We start from the raw sequence: 17,026 nt of genomic DNA on the forward strand, positions 1-17,026 counted from the left end.
TACTCTTATTCCTGCATGATGTCATATCTGCCTTGCATTAGTCTAATTTGTTACAAGCTCCATGCTTCTCATTTTAAAACATTCAATCCCTCCTCTTCATCTTGCCATTCTCAACTATTATTTTCCAGATAGCATTTTTTAAGAATTTACCTTTGCCTTACAATGACAATATAAATACTATTATTTATTTGCAAACAGCGAGTTGTCTTAATAATACCATGCATACTATTTTTCTCACATAGTACATTTTTTTCTTTATTAATGAAAATATTTAGCCTTTATAATTTTAGGAAAGGGGACCCTCACAATTCAGGGGGTCCTTGGCATCAAAATGTGTGAAAACACCTGAAAGAGAAAGAGAGAGAGAGAAAGAGAGGTGTAAGGAGTATCTGGTAGGGCTTATGGTCCTCTTAGGGTGATCTTTCAGAGGCAGGACCTGATAGAGCGAAGGAGTGGATGATGGAGAGGGCTCCTTGCTGGCGGTAAGGTACAAGAGCTGCCCTTCTAATTGGCCTTTATAAATATTTAATGACATCAAGATGAAATTCAATCATGGCTTTTAAGTGCTGAATAGGTTGGATGCAGAGTTGACTGTGGGGTGATTCGATTTCTCTGGTCCGGTGCTGCAATCCTTCTGCAGGTGGGCAGCAAGATGTTTCAAGTCAGAGGGGAATGGGGCACTCTCCTAACAAATGAATCTTTTATTTGTTGTGGTGTATTTTTAAAACCAAGGTTCTCCTGGTCACGCGATAGAGTAACCCCAGTGGACAATCCTGGCACACTGATCCTGCTGGCCATTTCACTTGCCAAACAGCAATAGAATAGAGCTTCCTTTTGTTCTAATAAGATAAGAACGACAATGACACAACAATAGATTTTAACTATGTATTCAGATTTTACAAATTTCACCATGTCTAACATACTGAATTGAGGCTGATATTATTGGTCAACAGATATTGCTTTTTCAATAACTACTAACTACTAACACTAATACAGTATATCATTTGTTGACATAAAATACTTTTTTGAATAGTTGTTCTGGGTTGCTGTACTACATCTAAAACTATTTTAAACAATATTTTGCTAAATCTTTTATAATTATTATGCTTGTAGCTTTTATGATTTCATATTAGTTGAGAGACTGTATGGAATACTTGTACCATTAAAAATTAATCGTTCACACCGCATGACCATTTGAAATAAGGAAAATCTAAAAGGTGAATTCAAATGCTGAACATTTTGAAATGACCACTTAAAGGATTTAAATAAATTATATGATTTTAATCTAATATTTTTGTTGATTAGAAAAAGGCAAGGGCACGTCAACTACCCATATACTGTATATAAATATAAATGTATAATTTCATCCAATTTAATGGTAGCAAATGAGATGCACACCAAAATGCTGGAACTTTTATTTTTACATTATATTTTCTCAAAACATTTTAAGTCATACAAATTAAGGAGATCTTGCACCTTGGTCAATAACATGTAACATGTTGACTCAGTAACTCAAAACAGTATAATTCAATAGAATTTTTTTTTTATCCACAAAAAGGGTTTTATAAGCTGAGATCACTGAAGAGAGTCTGCTGGGACCGAAACATTTGTGTCTTCCTTTTGTATAATGCACAGAGCACTTTGATCTTGATGATGAACTAATAAAAATGGAACATGTTGATGAATTGGAGTGAGTTGCAATTTTTTCTATTGAATTCAGTTTTTTGCAACTTTGCAAATTCTGCTTGGTGGATAGTGTAGATGTTTGTGGCTCGCTGTCCTGGGCGAAGGGCTTGAGGCTTGTTAGTTATTAGTAAATGGATAGGAGGAGAAAGGGGAGGTGGAGGGATGCTGGAAGACTCAACACCATGAAGAGGTAAGCGGCAGTTTATATATGCTTAACCTAGCAATGTGATTGGTCACATTAAATGACCTTGCTCCTCCCGAACCTTGTTTATAAAACTAAATTTCAGTCATTCACAAGTCAATGTAATCCTGCTTAGAGGATAGAGTAGATGTTTGTGGCTCACTGTCCTGGGCGAAGGGCTTGAGGCTTGACCTGAGCACAAATACCCCCCAAAAGATGCCAGGAAACGAGACAGTGAGCTGCTATATAAGATGTCTTGTATTTGAGACTAGATGAAGTATGTTATGATACCTCTTGCATTTGAGACGAGACAAAGTATTTATGAGACCTCTTGTACCCCCCAAAATGGAGCGTGGAGTGATTAAATGAGTTTGGGGAAGGGGGAGGCACTTGCTGAGCCCTGTGAGAGGTGGGGATTAGGGCAGGGTTGCCCTAGACAGAGGTGAGAATCTTAGCAACCCAGACCAAAATTTAGTCTCCCTCAAGATTTGGTGAGATCGATGGATGGGCCCGTGCAGCAAGCGGGCAGACCCCGAGGGATGGAGCACCAATGCTCTCGAGCAGGCGAGCTCAACCTGCAATCAAACGGGGGCTCTCCCTGCATTCGCCCACAATAAAAATACATGTGAATAGTGTCAATAGGTATGCCCGTCCTGCATTGTGGGATGTGGGGCTTTCTGGCTGGACGGGGTGGACCCCTGTCCGAACAGTGGGGACGGCCTATTGGAAAATGAGGATGAAGCAAGCATCCCCCTGACCCCGGATGAGAACTTGTGACTAGTTAATCAGGGCTTGATGGTCCTTCCTGATATGAAGACGGTTGGTGCAGATGATTCAGAGATATGCGTTGGATGGCCAGTGGCCCCGTAATCTTGTTTGGTGTTTGGTGTTTGGGCAGGCCTTTGTGGGCTGCTATGGTGCCCCACCAATGTGAAAGGAATGGCATGAGTATAGTTTATCTGAGATGCTGGAATTGAGCAGGACAGATCTGACTGTGTCGTTGTCTAGGATGTGGAGGTCCGAAATAGTGGGATAGGTTCTTGGGTCGAATTTTGTTGTGGTGGTGAATTTGGAGCAATGGAGGAAGTCAAAGAAGGCAGTGATGAATATGTTTTATTTGAGGATTTTAGAGAAATGTGTCCCTGACGAGCATGTTTAGGCAATGAGTTAGCTGGTTGATAGTAAGTAGTTTTAGGTTTGTTGGGGATGATTTGCAACAAAGTTGCATCCAATGATGTGAGTCACTGCATGGGTCTGTTCGTGGGAAATGGGCAGGGCCAAATGCCGGAAGACTCAATGCCATGTAGAGGTAAGTGGCTGTTTATATATGCTTACTCTAGTGATGTGATTGGTCAGATTAAATTACCTTGGTCCTCCCGAACCTTTTTTATAAAACTCCATTTATACTGATAAAAATATTTGGAAACAGAAAATGTGCTTTATCCATTGCCATACAGATGATCTCAAAATGGCCAAATAATTGGCCAGTCAATTAGTCTGGATGATAAATCTGTCTATTATTAGCTAATATTATCTAAGCTAATATTATGTCATCAAACCTTTTAATTGCTTAATGGACAGTTTTGAAATATTTATAAACTTTTGGTTTACCATATTTCATTGCATCTAAATCTTTTACTGTTAATTTCAACACAAGATATTTAATATGGCATAGCATCTCACACTCAGTGCCTGATAAAGAGCATTGCAGTGAATCTGACAGTAAGTTCTCTGTGAAGAGAGAGACCCAGGGGAAGATGACCTCATAGTGAGCTCATCCCACATATCTGTGTTATAAAAGATGGAAGTATCTTCCCCGAGGAGAGAAAGGTGAACCTAACACTAGACGGGAGAGAGAGAGAGAGAGAGAGAGAGAGAGAGAGAGAGAGAGAGAGAGAGAGAGAGAGAGAGAGAGGTGTGTCTGTGTGTGTGTGTTTTTTATTGCAATGACTCACCTACACAGGGGTGTTTCCCTCTCTACAATGAGGTGTCAGATTGTTGACTCACCTTGCATAGCTCCCTCTCTTTTTCTTACTCTTTTTCTCTTGATAGGAGGTTGGCGTCAGACAGAGCGTTCCGTGGGGTATTGATGGCAAGGACGATGACTCCTGCTATGGTGGGACTGTGGCAGATGGTGTATATAGTCCAGTCTTAATCTGCCTTACCTCATCACCACTGGGGTGTGTGTGTTTTTAGAAAGAGGGGGTGTCCACTGGGGTCCATAATTTATGACATTTCCCCACCATCAGCTAAATTATGGCACAGAACGAGTTTATCTCTGCGTAAACGGATAAGGTATGCATCCCTACTCTCTAAATTGCTAATGTAACTTTTTTTTTTTATTGCGTATCTGAGATTTTTAGTCAAATAAATTGGGTTGTCTCCAGTCACCATATATGTATTTTTAAATTGATGGCTGAGTTGGGGGAGCTCAGGTTAATCTCATTATATTGACCTTACATGAATGTTAAATGAGACTCCAAATTGTTCGGTATATTTTTCAAAGACCGGCCCCACCCATGTATAAAGAGTAAATTCAGGGAGAAATATTGCAAATGGGTTTTCAGGGAGGCTGTGCATGAATATTTAATTACGTCATAGGACTAGAGGTCCTGTAAATGAATGATTTTTTATTTTTTTTTGCTGGTCTGTCTGGTGGCCAGCCCTCTTAATTGCAGTCGTGCGTGTTGGCACCTTGCACAGATTAAGACTCTTTTGAAAAGGCGCGGATGGCCATGATACGATTAATGACATTTTTAGAAGAAAGTTTAGGATGTCTGGCCTATTTGCAGTTTTGGGCTGAATGTAGGTCAGGTGAGACAGGAAAAGTTTCAGCAGTAGTTCAGTTAGTTTGTTTAAAATATTCTAAATAAAACCAGAAATCCATCAGGTCCTTGTCAATGTGCCTCATAGGGTTTACATATATTGTTATTGTGATCGCATAGTATGAAGACGAGTATGCTTATTTCTTTAAAATTGGCTGTAAAATGATACTTTACTTTTTATCATAATATTTAGGGATAACTTTTTAGTTAGGGTTAGTCTGTAGTTTTTTGCAGTAATTAGTTTTTATAAAAACAATGTAGGCAATAAAATCTGATTTCACCTACAATGTGGGGACAAGGCAATGGTACACATTAATAAAACAGCTTGATAAACGTTAAATAATGTCTTCATGAAAAACGAAATATGGTTAGGTTTGGAGGTAGTGTTAGGGGTTGGAAAATATTGGTTGCTCAGTATTAAAATAACCTAAGTAAATGGAAAGCCCCCACCAGGATATAAAAAATGTATGGCACTGATTATTGGACAGAGTGCCTTGGCTTTTTGCTACAGGGTGAAGGGCTCTCACCCCAGCATCTGTTGAGTTGAGCAGACTTTCCCTGTGTCATGACCCATGTCAGAGCCCTGCTCTCCAAGATTTATGAATTTTGGCAGCAGTCACCATCTCTCTCCCCATCTCATTCACCTGTATCTTTTGGTCTTTAAAGAGAATACACATTGCCATTCAGAATATAGCAAGCCCTTTGTCTCTAATGTGGCCCAGGACACCCACAGTGCTCTTCTATGCAGACTGGCACTGTTCTAGCTGTATGGGCTCAGGGGATTCCTTGGCGCTCTTTGATAAAGATTAATACAATCCTATTTTCATGCCTAGGATTGCCTCTCCTAATGTGATTCTCACTTTCTCTCTGTGTCCCTTGCTCTCTCTATTTCCCTGTCTTTCCCTTCCCCACTGTTCCTGGAAAACACAAAGTAACTTACCCATGTAGACAGTGTTACTTGTGCTGTTTATGTGTTATCCTAATCTCTCCAATCCAATGACAATATCCGTTTACATGAGCATCACATGTGTTCCAAACAAGATTTCTGTGCCTGCAAAGTGCGGTATTTAGAGTCATTGTTACAGCTGACAAAAGAAGTTTGGCAACTCATGGCATCCTGGTGCGTAATTGGCATGTTTACCTTTCTAACACATCTAAAAATATGCCAAGAAAGATTTGTTCTCGTGCTGCTAACTTTGCTTAACAAATGATGAAAATTAAAAGCACTGTCTTGAAATTCTATCTTTTGTAAACATATTGTTCCCCTGTCTATACCTCCTCCGATACCTAGACATATTTGGATGAGAGTACGAAGCAAAAATTGGTGAGAGAGAGTTATCCTATACTGCTCTCCACATGCACACAAGATAGGAGTGGGTGGGATGACCAAGATCTTACATCATGTTACAAGATATTTTTTTTCTCATAAACAGTATATATCATGATATAGATATTTGGGTTTGAATTCTGCCAATAAAAATGGAAAAGTTTTTATTTAAAAAAACGATGGCGTGAATTAAATACATTACAAATGAAAAGTACTTCATCTGATTTGATTATTTTTTATTTGAAACTTAATGGACACAAAAGAAGAAATTAAATATTTTATATATATATATAATTATTAAACTAATTATTGATATATGCACAGAGCATCAGCGCATTAGTTGAACTGTGTCAAAAGAATATTATGGGTTCAATAAAGGTTAAGCTCAATCGACAGCATTTTTTGCAAAATGTTAATTACCACAAAAAATTATTTAGACTCGTCCCTCCTTATTTTTTTATTAAAATTCGAAGCTACAGTGAGGCACATACAATGGAAGTGAATGGGGCCCATTTTTTTATAGGGTTTAAAGGTAGAAATGTGAAGCTTATAATTTTATAAAAGCACACATTAATTCTTCTGTTAAAACTCATGTATTATTTGAGCTGTGTAAAGTTATTAAAATAATCTTTTTTTTGGCGGTTTTAGGGTTTAGAGTGTTACATCGTAATGGCAACGAAGTTGTAAAATTGGATATAACTAAACACAGAATAGGCAATTATATCACAGAAAAATCATGTTAACACAAATATTGTTTATGTCTTGTGGCCAGCTTTGGGGAGTAACAGAATACATGTGACGGGATTACGTATTTAAAATACTAAATATAAGTAACTGTATTCCACTCATTAGAATACAGTTACATTCAAAAAGTATTTGATTACTGAAGAGATTACTTTCCATTGTATTGTCATTTGTTTCATTTAATATTTTGTCCTTTCAGATGGAAAACATTTATACATATAAATGATGCGATCCAAACTGCATTTGAACAGCAGTGAAACACTTTCTTATGATGTGTGACATTCATACGAGCAGACAGAGAAGTAAGTTTGAAGTATGTTTGGAGCAGAAGAAATAGAAATAAACCTTGTGTAAATTGTCAGCTTTATGCCAGGCTAAAATGCTATTTCTAGCCATTTTACATGCACGTTAATAGACACGATCATAATTTTCATCAAGAAAATTCACGTTGGATCATAATTTCTTTTTTTCTAGTAAGACTAGAAAAGACAAAAATAATTTCTTGATAATAATTATTTTCCTGTTAAAATATCTAAAATTCCTTAAAACAAGATAAATTACATTAATCTTGTTTTAGAAACAACACTCTATATTTAGATATTTAGGTTTTTCAGAGAATGTATTTTGAATGTGTATTTTGTCTTACTGTACTGTAGAGTTTTTATAGTCAAAACAAGTGAAACAATCTACCAGTGCTGAAGAAATAATCCAAAGTATTTAGAATATGTTACTGACCTTGAGTCAGTATTCTGTAATCTTCATTTCAAAAGTAACCATCAAATCCCTGCTTGTGGCTATGTTTTTTGCAACAGTGATTATTTAAAAGTTTACAGATTGGTCCCTTTTGGTGCTATTAGTGCCTCACTGTAACCCAGAGTTTTGCTTTTTTTATATAGAAAAGGAGGGACAAGTACAATAACATTTTTTTCAACAGAAAATATTCCTTAAGCATGGCAAGTTGTGACGTCACTTGGCAACCATAAAGAACTAAACTTCATTTCACATTGTGAATGCTTCTTTGTTGCACCCAAATTTCTAATTTCTAATTTTCACCCAAAAATGAAAATTCCTCATCATTTCTTCACCCTCATGCCATCCCAGATGTGTATGGCTTTCTTTCTTCAGCAGAACACAATTAATGATTATTAGTAGAATATCTTAGCTCTGTCGATCCACACAATGTAAAAAATACATAAAGGTAGCATAAACGTAATAAATAAGACTTAAGTATTTTCATTATAGCCTTAAGCGATCCAATCAGTTTTGGGTGAGAACAAACTAAAATAAAGCTCCTTTTTTCACTTCAAACCTTGGCATCACAGTCTCCTTGGTGATCATGATTTCAAGCTCGATTACTTTTCCAAGCGCTATCTAGTGCTTTGCACATGCGTTAAGCACTAGGAGGTGTAATCGAGCTTGAAATCATGATCATGCCTAGAGACTGGATTGTCAAGATGTACATTGAAAAGGAGTTACATTGTGGTCTGTTCTCACCCAAAATCGATTAAATGGCTTTTGAAGACAGATTAGATAGATTTTTTGTGAACTACTCCTTTAAGCAGCCTTGCCCACTAAGAGTAGTGCAAATATTTTTATCCTGATATAAACTGTATTTTAAAATGCTGTCACAGTGTATTTCTGTCATACCACCCAGCCCTATAACAATATTTTTATAAATTATGATTGTGAAAATAGTCAAATTTAAAAGTATACATGAATATTAATCTTCTACTTAATGGATATTTTTCAGATCTGCACACCCTCTTTCAAAAAGACAGAATCTAGCATTTGGATCAAGCACAATCTTTTTTTCTATTCTTTTTTTTCTAATAGAGGCTTTTGCATGAATGCTTTCCATTCTGGCTCAGCTACCGATCAGATTATTAAGGTATTATTAGGCTGCATGTACAGTAAACATAGCTACTGTGACCTTAAGAGTGTTTTGAGCATATTATCTCCATTATTTATACATTTATCATTGGGGGTCAGGAGTCAGTGGTCACAAAAGAACTTAACACGATAAGCTTGAGAGAATGCACTGTGTTGCTGTGACTAAAGGCATGCAATCATGAAGCACAAGGCCAAAAATGATTGCAGAGGGACCAGGGCTAATGTCAATAGACAGACAGAAGTGCATTGGGAGACAGCACAGGGGCATTGCAGCAGCCACTGGCTGTTTTTGCGTGCCGTTTCCGTCAGTGATGCTGTATCTGTACAAGGTCAGATCAAAGGAATGGAACAACTGGTCTTTTTCTGAGCCTCTAATTGGCGTAGAAGAAAGGATGCTCTCAGCTGGTCAGGAATGTCAATAGGCCTTTCTGAATGTCTGTGTGTGAGTGTGGAGTTTGGATCACTGTTACGGCAGGTTCTGGAGTAAAGATCACTTTTGTTGGGCTACACTCTGTCATGGACCGATCTCATTAAAACTAATTTGAGATTTAGCCAAAATGTGTGTGGTTTTTATGCTTATTGGACTATCACAAGTAACCAAATCAATCACTTATGAGGTTTTACTTTACTTAGGATGTTGCCAATGCTGTACTTTCTTTGTTCCTAGAATCAGCTCAGAAACTAAGAGCTGAATTGGATTGCATGCTCTCTCTGCATACACAGTGCAGTTTCACCAGCAGGGGGTGACATAAAAAATAAAAGAGCCGATTGTGAGACTGAGTTTGTCTAGCAGAGATTTAAATTGTTCATTCATTCATTCATTTAAATGTTCGTTATTTTTAATTTGAAATTCATACATTCAGTTTTTCCTCAATCAAAATTCCAAAATTAATCTTTATTATCAAATAGTATTATATTCTATAGTTTCAAAAAGCTTTCTTACTTTAGTAAAGAAAAACCTCAGAAAGTGTTTGTAGCTATGAGTCATGACTAAGTGGTGGATTCAAACACATTATATAGGTATGTAAGTATCTTAATATATCACGGAAGACTTTGTTGCCAAGTATCCCATGGTTGGCTTGAATAATCACATACACATCACATAAACATCTAAGTGTATTATTTTTGACAGATGCAAATATATATATATGTATACATATACATACACAATGGCGACCAAATGTTTGGAATAATGTACGGTTTTGCTGTTTCAGAAGGAAATTGGTACTTTAATTCACCAAAGTGGCATTGAAGTGATCATAAAGTATAGTCAGGATCTTACTGATGTAAAAAACAGCATCATCACTATTTGAAAAAAAGTCATTTCCAGCGGCCATCACTCCAACACCTTATCCTTGAGTAATCATGCTAAATTGCTAATTTGGTACTAGAAAATCACTTGCCATTATGTCAAACACAGTTGAAAGGTATTTGGCTCATTAAATGAACCTTAACATTGTGTTTGTTTTTGAGTTGACACAGTATGCAATATACTGGCATGTCTTAAGGTCAATATTAGGTAAAAATGGCAAAAAATAAAACAATTCTCTATAAACTCATCAGTCAATCATTGTTTTGAGGAATGAAGGCTATACAATGCTTGAAATTGACAAAAAACTGAAGATTTTATACAAAGGTGTACACTACAGTCTTCAAAGACAAAGGACAACTGGCTCTAACAAGGACAGAAAGAGATGTGGAAGGCCAGATGTACAACTAAACAAGAGGATAAGTGCATCAGAGCCTCTAGTTTGAGAAATAGACACCTCACATGTCCTCAACTGACAGCTTCATTGACTTGTACCCTCTCAACACCAGTTTAATGTACAACAGTAAAGAGAAGACTCAGGGGTTCAGGCCTTATGGGAAAAACTGCAAAGAAAGAGCCACTTTTGAAACCGAAAACAAAAGGAAGAGGTTAGAGTGGGCAAAGAAACACAGACATTGGACAACAGATAATTGGAAAAGAGTGTTACGGATCTTAAACCCATTGAGCTTTTGTGGGATCAGCAAGACTGTAAGGTATGTGTGAGAAGTGCCCGGCAAGACAGCCAAATCTATGGCAAGTGCTACAGAAAGTGTGGGGTGAAATGTCACATGATTATCTGGACAAACTTACAGCTAGAATGTCAAGGATCTGCAAAGCTGTCATTGCTGCATGCGGAGGATTTTAAGATGAGAACTCTTTGAAGATGTTCTGAAAATTGTTTTCAAATTGTAATATTAATTTTTCAAGTTATTAATGTCCTGACTATACATTGTGATCAGTTGAATGCCACTTTGGTGAATTAAAGTACCAATATCTTTCCATAAGAGCAAAATCTGTAAATTTTTTCAAACTTTTGGCTGCCAGTGTATATATACTGTGTGTATATATATATATATATATATATATATATATATATATATATATATATATAGACACACACACACACACAAACACTTTATATATATTCTGAATATATATATAGTAGTTATTTATAAATTCTCTACATATAGTTGCAAATCTGAATATGTAGTTAGTTATTGTGTTTATAAATTCTGAATATATAGCTGTATATCCAAATTTATATCTATTTCATGAAAACGAATCGGTTACCTAACGTAACCTCGGTTCTCTCTAGATGAGGGAACGAGTATTGCGTAAGCTAGCTTACGCTACGGGAAAGATTAATCTTTTCTGAGATATTGAAGCCAAAAAATTATCCTTAATTTTGTATCATTTGTCAACGCAGTGCAGCAACTGCAGACCTTGAGCGGGCTAGCTAGCGAGCTCATTGGTTGCTCTGCGGCAACTGCTGCAGCCTATAGACGAACTTGGGCGAACTCGCGTCCAATGAGAGGCGTCCGCGCGCTTAATGCATCAAAGCCCGCCAAAATGGGCGTGGCTAGAGTGCATATAAGCGTAGTTCGTAGGCTGGAACCCTGGTTTTCATTGAATGAAGCGAAAGTCGCCGTGGCGCGAAGCACGGCCGGCTACGCAATACTCGTTCCCTCATCTAGAGAGAACCAAGGTTACGTTAGGTAACCGATTCGTTCTCTTACGAGAGGTTCTCTCGTATTGCGTAAGCTAGCTTACGCTACGGGAACCCATTGTCAACGCCGTGCGCACCAAGCATCCACTGCATGAGCCCCGGGGGTGGGGGGACCCGGGGGAGCCCTTGTGAGTGGGGAAATAATATTTGGCCGGCAAGAGTGCGGGCCAGTGTGTGTGTAATACATAAGCACATAGTGGGAAGGGAACGACAGAGCGGCGGTGCAGGTCTGTGTGGAATGAGTCCCATCAGTGCAGCTCATCAGGGGAGCTGTAGCGTATTAAACCGCTAGTAGTTTTACCTGCAGGGCAGGCACTTCCAGATTGTAAAATCTGACAAAGGTGGAGGGGAAGCCCAGCCCGCTGCCACACATATGTCGTGAATGGAAATCCCGCTGGACCATGCCCACGATGAGGCCATGCCTCTAGTGGAGTGAGCCCTAATGCCCAACGGGCATGGCAGTTCTTTTGACGCGTATGCGGCAGCAATAGCGTCCACTATCCATCTAGACAGTGTCTGTTTCGAGGCGGCGAGACCTTTGGTGCGCCCTCCGAACGAAACGAAAAGCTGCTCAGAACGTCTGAAAGAGGCGGAGCGCGCAGTATACAATCTCAGTGCTCTGACTGGGCAAAGGAGATTGGCGTCGCGTTCACTATCGGATGCTGGCAGCGCCGATAGGGAAATGACCTGTGCTCTGAAAGGAGTACCGATCACCTTGGGAACATAGCCGTGTCTAGGCTTTAAAATGACCTTGGAGTCACTTGGTCCGAACTCAAGACACGCAGCGCTGACAGACAGCGCGTGAAGGTCTCCCACACGTTTGACTGATGACAGGGCAGTCAGAAAAACGGTTTTGAGTGAAAGGTATTTCAAATCCACGGATTGAAGCGGTTCGAAAGGGGGGGCTTTCATAGTTTCGAGAACTATAGAAAGATCCCAGATAGGAACCGATGTGGGGCGCGGGGGAGTTCATCCTTCTAGCTCCCTTGAGGAAGCGGATGACCAGCTCGTTTTTTCCCAGTGACTGGCCGTGCAGGGGTTCAGCGAACGCCGCGACAGCCGTCACATACACTTTGAGCGTGGATGGGGATCTGCCCTTATCCAGCAGCTCTTGTAAAAACACGAGCAGCGACGACACCCCACATGTCCGTGGGTCCAGGTCTCTGTCGGTGCACCATTTTGAAAACACAGACCATTTTGACGCATAGAGTTTTCTCGTGGAAGGGGCTCTAGCGTGTATGATGGTGTTTATTACCCCTTCTGGCAGAGCGACGGGTAGTCGTTGATCACCCACGCGTGCAGCGCCCAGCGCTCTGGGTGGGGATGCCAGATCGTGCCGCGAGCTTGAGAGAGGAGATCTGCTCTCACTGGGATGGGCCACGGCGCTGTCAGTGACAGCTGCGTAAGCTCCGGGAACCATGTCTGATTCTCCCAACGCGGGGCTATGAGGAGCACCGAGTGACGCGTTTCCCTGATCCTCTGCATTACCTGTGGCAATAGCGAGACGGGAGGGAAGGCGTGAAGCGGGCGGTTGGGCCAGTCCTGGCCAGTGCGTCCTCGCTTTTCGAGAAAAATATTGGGCAGTGAGAGTTCTCTTCTGACGCAAAGAGGTCTATCTCTGCTCTGCCGAATATGCGCCATAACTTCTGGACTGTTTGAGCGTGCAGGGACCATTCCCCTGGAGGAATATTGTCTCTGGACAGTCTGTCTGGGCCGTCGTTCAGGTGGCCTGGCACGTGCATCGCCCTCAGCGAGCGCAGGTGGCACTGGGACCAACTCAGTATGCGTTTCGTCAGATGGAAGAGGTTCCTGGATCTGACACCGCCCTGACGGTTTAGGTAGGATACCACAGATCTGTTGTCCGAACGGACCAGGACGTGGTGACCCTGAATGACCGGGAGAAAGCGCACAAGCACGTACTCGACCACTATCATTTCCAGACAATTTATGTGAAGGAGCTTTTCCTGAACTGACCATAGGCCAAAAACCGGAGAGCCCTCGCAGACCGCGCCCCAACCCGTGTTGGACGCGTCTGTCGAGATGACTTTTCGGCGAGATACAGCTCCCATCGTCACTCCCCGCTGATACCATTCGGCCACTGTCCAGGGCTGCAGAGCTGAAATACAGGTCTGAGTCACCTTGATCGGCTGGCGGCCTGTGGCCCAAGCCCGGCGAGACGCGCGGGTGTTTAGCCAATGCTGAAGCGGGCGCATGCGCAGTAAACCCAGCTGAAGTACTGCTGCGGCTGAGGCCATGTAACCTAGCACTCTCTGAAATTTTTTCAGAGGCGTGAGGCTGTTCATCTGAAAGGACGCGGCTAGTCGCTGGACGCGGCTAGTCGCTGAACACGGCGCGCGCGCTGTGTAGATAAGCGAGCCGTCATTGCCACGGAGTCTAGTTCTATTCCAAGGAAGGAAATTGCCTGACTGGGCTGTAGTGAGCTCTTGGCAAGACCCAAACTGTTCAGATGGCTGAGGAGAACTGTTCTGTGAGACAGAAGCTCCGTATGTGACTGTGCCATAATCAGCCAGTCGTCCAAATAGTTCAGAATTCGCAAGCCCTGACTCAGCAGGGGTGCGAGCGCCGCATCCATGCACTCCGTGAAAGTACGGGGTGCTAAAGACAGGCCGAACGGAAGGACGGTGTATTGATAAACCTGGCCGTCGAAGGCGAATCTCAAGAATGGCCTGTGTCGGGGATTTATCTGAATCTGAAAGTAGGCATCTTTCAGATCAAGAGAGATAAACCAGTCCCCCTGGCGCGTATGCGCGAGGAGTTTCCTGACTGTAAGCATTTTGAACGGTCTTTTTGCAAGCACCTTGTTCAAACCCTTGAGATCTAATATTGGTCTGAGGCCGCCGTCTTTCTTGGGAACAAGAAAATAACGGCTGTAAAACCCCGACTCGCTCAGCGAAGGCGGCACTTTCTCTATGGCCCTTTTGCACAGAAGGTTTGCTATTTCTGAACGAAGCATGCAGGCTGCTTCCGTGTTCACAATAGTTTCGAGCCGCGCTCTGAAGCGGGGAGGGCGGCGATCGAACTGTAGCAAATAGCCCTGTTTTATTGTGCTTAACACCCATTTGGATATCCCTGGGATAGCTTCCCACGCTTTGAAGCGTAACGCTAGAGGGTGAATGGCCAAATCGCCCTGATTGCTGCACACAGCGCGCTGAACAGAATGTGTGAGCGCGCTTACTGTGCTATGCATGACTGCTCGCAGACAGCAGGGACAGGCTGTTCTGTGAGTGACTTCCCGATTGAGGTGAATGGGGAAAGAGTCACATCTGTTAAGTGATGCGCGAGCATAGTCACGGGCACGGGACTTACATACAGAGAAGTGTTTGCTGGCCGTGTGACAGAGCAGGCAGAGAATTGGCGCGCGCACGTATTCGTGAGCGCGTTTATTGACTCCAACACTCGAGCGGGCTGTGTCCGCTTTATGTGAGTGGGCTCTGATCGGGACACGGGAAGTGTAATGCTTGTGTGTAGAGGTGAACACTGGATTGTGGGCACATTTTCTACACATAAGGCTGGTCGTGTGACAGAGCGGCCAGAGAAGGGGCGCGCGCACGGATTCGTGGGCGCGTTTATTGACTCTAACACTCGAGCGGGCTGTGGATGAAGGTGATAGCTCGCAGGATGGCTGAAGGTGGCGGAGACGGCCGGCTTCTTCGAGCGCTGTCCAAGCTTGCTAGATGCCCCTCGAACGGCGACGCGGCTTCCAGTTCAGTTAACTGTGTGCATATTAATCAACCTTTAGCGACGGTTTAATTTTAAGATAAAATATGATTATTGTGATCATGATCATTTTTGTAATTTAGGTGTACCAACAATCATATATCAAAGAAGAATTACACTGTGTCTTACCATTATTGTAAGGTGAAAATTAGGATTTATTCTTCAATGAAGTTCCGTCAGAAACTTTTCCAATGTAAAAAAAATCTAATTTGGTTTATATATCAAAACTGAGACAGATAATGGAAAATGTCACAGCAAACAATAAAAAACAATCTAGTTTTATGTTTCTGTTCTAGGTTTGTTGAAAAACAGGGTGCTAAAAGTACTAAAAGAATAGTAATTGAAATCTTAAGGAACGAGAATGTAATATGTTGAACCAGACTCCCATCCCTTGTTGCAATCCAAATTTGAGTTGTGTATGTTGAGATGTTGGGACAGCTAGGAACAAACAGTGCTAAATGCAAATAGAAAATGTGACTTAAAAGCATACAACAAAAATATCCTTGTACTGTCATTTTCTTTAAAAATGGCAAATAAAAAGTATTTTGTGTGAACAAGATGTGCTAAACAGACAAACAGCACACTTAGTGAGTAAAAGAAAGAAAACCAATATTACACTAGATGTTTTTAATCTCTCTGACATTAGACCTCTATTGTTTCTTTGTTATTTTTTAGCAACAGCGGTGGCTGGATCTATTGACTAACCCGGGTGAGTGTTCTAAGTTTGGTTTGTAATGCTGTGTGTATGTTTACGTGTGTGTGTGTGTGTTTGTGCGTGTGTGTGTCATTACGGTGTGAAACTGCATGCACACGGTAAACCACACAATTATGAAGTTTTAAATCTGCAATTAGTCTTGACAAAAAGCCCCAAATCAGAACCAGTTGTCGCAGATGCTACAGCAAATTAATTTTATTTGTTCATTCAGCAAGCAGGAGAGCAGCAATGTGCAACAGCCAGTGAATTATGTGCAGAGGGTAGTAGACAAGTAGGTCTATAATACATGGAGAAGCTATGCATTAACCTTTCCTTTCATCTCAATGGCTGTTGCTTGGCTGACACATGACCCCCCAGATGTACAAAACCGGCATACTGCCATCTTTGCTAATTGCCACTCTTTAAATGTGCACAGGGTGAAAATATTTCATCTTATAGTGTGTTTGGACTTATTTCTCATAACAGCCCTCACCTGCAACCTCAAAGCAAACCTGCAACAATAAGAGGCTTTTTCTTGCAACTTGTCAGCACTTCCAGGATCCTGTCTTAACACCCCAGTCATGCCTCTCCCAGAGCAGTGTGTACAACCCGTGCTTACATGTCTCTGTGGGAAGCTGATTGTCTTCTCCGTGCATCTGGGTTTAGGCTGAAACTGCAGTCAGAGCTCTGGGAGAGACAGATGGGGGAGCCAGAAAGGATGCAATCTCCATATGCCTAAAATATCTGGCTGCTCTAATACACTTTGATTAAAATAATGTTTATGTAAGGCACGTGGAGCAGGCTAATTTCCACAGCTTTGCTCGGCATCTGTTACCCAAAGCCACACAAGACTTTACCGCTGACCTTCACAACTTCACAAAAGACTTGCACGATTGCAACATGATT

At 41.2% G+C, this 17,026-nt stretch overlaps 1 pseudogene; it reads left to right on the forward strand.

The window, feature by feature from the left end:
- LOC127630588 (cytosolic carboxypeptidase 6-like) overlaps nt 1-17,026 on the forward strand; it is a 423,742-nt pseudogene that overhangs the window by 283,891 nt on the left and 122,825 nt on the right.

Source organism: Xyrauchen texanus, chromosome 37, assembly GCF_025860055.1.
Source record: "Xyrauchen texanus isolate HMW12.3.18 chromosome 37, RBS_HiC_50CHRs, whole genome shotgun sequence".
Taxonomy (NCBI): Eukaryota; Metazoa; Chordata; class Actinopteri; order Cypriniformes; family Catostomidae; genus Xyrauchen; species Xyrauchen texanus.